A 5100-nucleotide genomic window follows, 5' to 3' on the forward strand; every position below is an offset into this window, starting at 1 on the left:
CCTACACTTAACCTTTCATGGGAATATAGTGTGTCATTTCCCCATTAGGGTTGGAGTACTTGATGTATGTGTTGTATTAGTGACGTGGTCGTAACAAGCAACCATAAATATTGTTTTTGATTTCCTTGGATGAAGACGCTTTTATGCGACAACCATATGTTTACTAATACATAGTAGGGTTTTGGAAACTGGTGGTTACTTTTGTTTGTTGACAACCAATTACTGTGATTCCAGGACCTCTTAGATTATACAAGTCCCTATGTTTGTTTGGATTCATTAACCATGGGATTGGACTTTCATTCGATGCCACTAGCTCCTGTGATGCACTGTGTAAACTACCGTGTGATCTCCCTCTTCTTTTGTGATTGCATCCCCTTTGTCACATCTATCCATCCTTTTGTACTTGATATGTACCGTGTATGAACAATTGTATCCTTTAGTTTACCCTGTATATGAACATTGCATCCTCAAATGTGTTGTGTTGTCGTTCTGTTGGCTATGGAGATGTGTTGTACTACAGTTTTGTATCCATCTATGATGTCTTGCTCCTATTACATGTGAATATTTCTTCTTTCCTTTATTCTGTTATATCTTGATAAACCTTGGCTTTCTACTAACTTGACCATTACTTGCTTCGCCACATCGTTGGGACCAGAACCCTCGCGCCAAGGCGCGATGCCGATCTAGTTTTTATTATTGTCCCACCCAGTTAGAGAGAGAAGACCTCTAGTAGGCGACCGAAATACGTATGCCCGATCGTAACCTAGGACCGGTGCACTAAGTTCAAGGATTGTATTGAAGATCTGAGTTTAAGGACCTTTTCAAATATGGCCACCAAGTTCATGCAACAAATGCACATTTTACTCTATTGGAACCGACAAGTAAGTTCCAGTGGCATCACTGAAAACTCTCCTCCCATGTCGTTCCCACGGGCGGCCCCGGAGCAAACCCTAGCAGTCGCCAGCTCCACCCCCCACCCACCCTCCCACACACACCGCTCCCTCCTCCCCTCGCTGACGCTGGCATGACTCCTCGGGCTAAGCCCACGTACCTTGGGGGGGCATTCTCCTCTTGCTACTGGGGATTGGGCGGCGCCAAGCCGTTCACTCTGGTGGGTGCTCGACCAGACGCGTGCGATGGCGCGGGTGCTCGCGCTCGGGGGCGGTGCGGTGTGAGGCGGCACGTGTAGGGCAGCATGGCACAGGGTGCGGCTACACATGTTCTTTCGTGGAGGGATGGCACTTCTTCATCCTGCTCGGCGGGCGGCAACCAGGGTCGCGGTTCCAGTGGATGGCTCCTATGGCGGCGTCTCCACGCGTGCGGTGGCACGAATCTGGTGGTAAGGGGTTCGTTCATGCCGCGGCGTCTCCGGGCGTGCTAGGGCTAGGCTCCCTACCTCAGCCTCAGATCCGGCGGCACCCAGATGAGGAGAGGTGGCAACCCTCCCGTCCATGCTCGCATGCTACGTGATTGTTGGGCCAGGTGTTGCGGTGCAGTGGGTGCTGCTCGACTTCGTCGGCGGGAGGTGTGGAGCTCATATCTTGCTCGCCAAGGGCTGGTCGACGTAGTGGTGCCGCTCGAAGGCGGACCAGCGACGACAAGTGCGATGGTGGTCCTTGTGTGGCAATGGTGCGATTGCTATCCAGGCATGCACGGGTCAGTAGAGGTGTTGCGTGGGAGTGGAGGTTTCACTGCTCCAGGCTAAATATTGTCCGGTTCTTGCTGGCAGGCAGCGGTGGCGCCTGTGGGTGTCGCTATCTTCCTTAGAGGCATCGTTGTGTAGATTTGTGCATCCTCAGCTCTTGGATCAAGATATTTGGGAAAAAGTCAGGATCCTCTATTGGATCAGGCGGTGGTGTCGTCTTCAGCGTTGTTTTCCCTCTTGGGGCGCCCTCTTTGAGATCATGGCCCCTTTGGTGCTCCCAACAGGCTAGACATGCACGACATCTAGGTCGGCAGGTGCCCGACCGGCGGTGTGGGAAGGTTGTTGTGTTGTTGCAACTTGTGTGGTAATGGCGATGATGTTGAGCGGAGCCTGCTCGCGGCTTGCCCTTCTACTATCAATGATCTGATGCGCCAATGGATGCGCCTATGTTGGTTTCTTGATGTGACAGAGAACTCGAAGTTGCAGGAGGCGGGCCACTATGACAACGATGACTCCATGAGGGTGGTTTTCAATGGGTGGTGCTCTCCGGATGTTGTGTTGTCTAGGTTGGTGTGAGGCTTACTTCTTCTCCTGTGAAGCTCTTCAGCAAAATCAGAGATGCCATGTCCTCGACACTTCAGTCGACAATTCGACATTGCTTTGTTGTTCAATGCAATCTCTCGACGGTTGGTAAGTGTGTGCTTGTCCAAGGCGAAGTCAAAGTCGTCTAATCAGATGTTATGGATGATGTCGATAATGCTCTCAGTTGGTGTTGACGATCCGACTATGTCAGTGGGTGTGTGTCATGATCTTATTTGTAGTTAGGTCGTCCGCGTGTGCCCCATTTCAAATTTGTAATCTAGGTTTTCGCTCGGTTTTCCTTTAATTAACCGGGAATTCTCTTTTCTTAATCAATGAAAATGACGAATCTTTTGCATCGTCTCAAAAAAATAAAGAGTAGACCACCAACCTGATGTTCACCTGGCCACCTACTAAGTTTGTGAGGCAGGTGGCATGTGGTGCATTAGGGTCTAGATATCCTATTAGAAAGAGGTAATTATACCATTAGCCTAAACTTGCCACATATGTTCACTTTACTGCTTGAATTTGAAAAATACATTAAACTGGTTTCATAACTTGACATGGACGTGCAAATACGCTTCAAATCATACAACCATATGCCAAGGAGGTACGTAGTACTATGAATTCCATTTTCGCTCCATACCAATCATTCTAAAAACTACTTACTACTTATAACGTGCCATTTAAAATCGGAACTCTTAACCCCGCTAAAAAACGATATTTTAAACGTGGCTACTCGATCTGTGGCAATTGGCAAGCCACCGCGCTCCAAGTCGTTCACCTGTGGTCTCGACCATCAACTCCTACAAAGGTGCTCCACCACGTACCCGGTACCCGCGAATGCAGCAATTGTGCACCTAGGGTTTTAGGGTTTATTTGTTAACGTCGCCTTTACGTAACACTCATATGTGCAAGACAGCGAGAGGCCGACTGCGTGCCTGCGCCTCTTCTCTTCGTATATGTACTCCACCGTTTGTCCGGTGTCCAAAAAATTATAATAACTACTAGCAATGTGCCAATGCGTTGCCACATGATCAAAGTAGATTAATACATATTCACCGATTTGATAGAAAAAAAGTCTAGTTTTGAAATACGTATATCACTAAAAATATGTTATGTTTCACTCAAAATATATTCCTTTGGCGGTTTTGATGAGATAAGGGAGGCATGTTGTTGGTTTCAAGATTCGAGAAGTGGTATATGTCTAATTTCTACTCTTACTAGCAAGATGCCCGTGCGTTGCACGGAACATCAAAATCTTGTGGGAGAAAAGGATGAATGAGGGAAGGCCTTATCTGCAAATGTGGTGAAGAGTGTGAGTAAATTGCCATATTTTCCTTCCTATCCGTCAGATATAAATCAGACGTCCTACATTGCAGGATGGCAGGCCCACCATCACCACCAACTCTATTTTTTATCCCTACTCTTACAAAAAGCATTGTCGGTGATGATCGTGTGCCTGCCATCCTGCAATATAGGCCGTCCGATCTATATCTGACAGATAGGAAGGAAACTATGGCAATTTTGCAAAAAGATACCCACACCCCTCTCCACATTTGCAAATAAGGTCTTCCCTCGTTCATCCTTTTCCCCCACAAGATAAACTACTCATACAAATGCATCTTGATGTTCCGTGCAACGCATGGGCATCTTGCTAGTTGTTGCAAAAAGCCCATGTGTGTATGAGAGAGAGGGAGAGTGGAGGAGGACGGAGTGCATGTGTGACAAAGACACAAGTAGTGTGTGTGCGATAGGTGTCAGCTTAAAATGAGGCGATAGTGTGTGTGTGCATGATCGAGAGGGCGTGTCTCAAGAAGGGAAGAAAAAGATACATAGATACAAGGAGCGGGAGAGAGACATGTATGCGATGGTGGAAGCATGAGTGTGCGGGTGTATAAACCTATCTAGAGGCTAGCTAGTCGATAAATGTTTGTGAGAGAAATACGAGTCGGGTGCGAAAGCGAGAGTTTTGTGTGTGTGAGAGAGACGGTAGTCGGGAAGGGGAGTGGAAGCAGGAGTTGTGTGTGTCTGTGAGAGAGAGAGAGGAGAAGGTAGTCGGGGTTGTCTGATCGGTGTCAGTCTGGGATGGAGACGAAAAGGAGACCGCAACAAATGTTGTGTCTACAGGAGAGAGAGAGAGAGAGAGAGTAATTTTAGTGGTATGAGTCATATGTAGAGACATATATGGTGTGTGAGAGAATCCCATAGAGAGAAAGACAAAGTGAAAGACGAGTGGAGACTATGTGTGTGGCGGTGAAAAAGAAAGCTTAGGTACCGAGTGATAGCAGAGAACAGTAGAGACGTGAGAGATAATGAAAACCGTGTAATGTATAATGATAAGGAGAGTGTGACACTTCTCAATGGAGACGTTGAGAGACCATGTTTGCGAGGATAGGAGAAACATGAAGTGAGCGTGCGGGTGAGCTGGAGAAAAGAGAGTGATGGCTACCTGAAGGAGCATGCATGCGAGAGAGATGGGCGTGAAAGGAGTGAACAAAAAAGGGATTCAAATATTTGAATTCGAGATGATGATACATGTAATCCATACTCAAACCAAAATTGATCTATCAAACATGCATACTCATATGAATTCATGCACATCTATGTTATTTAATATGTAGATGTTACTGATCCATACATTTTAGTAGAACATAATTTGGTTAAATTTTTTCGAATTCAACCTTAAGATTTCGAGATCGTTGTATTTGTAAATCATATTATACATATAAAGGAGCAGAATTCTTTGTTGTTCTTTTGAAAGTATATGTAAAAAATGATGTATATAGAATGTAATTCCAATTGAAATTGGACCCCGCCCGAAAAAAAAGTAGAATACAAACGGGATTCGAATTGAATTGGCACGGTAAACGTGC

The sequence above is a fragment of the Triticum dicoccoides genome, chromosome 5A (genome assembly GCF_002162155.2).
Source record: "Triticum dicoccoides isolate Atlit2015 ecotype Zavitan chromosome 5A, WEW_v2.0, whole genome shotgun sequence".
In the NCBI taxonomy this organism is placed as follows: Eukaryota; Viridiplantae; Streptophyta; class Magnoliopsida; order Poales; family Poaceae; genus Triticum; species Triticum dicoccoides.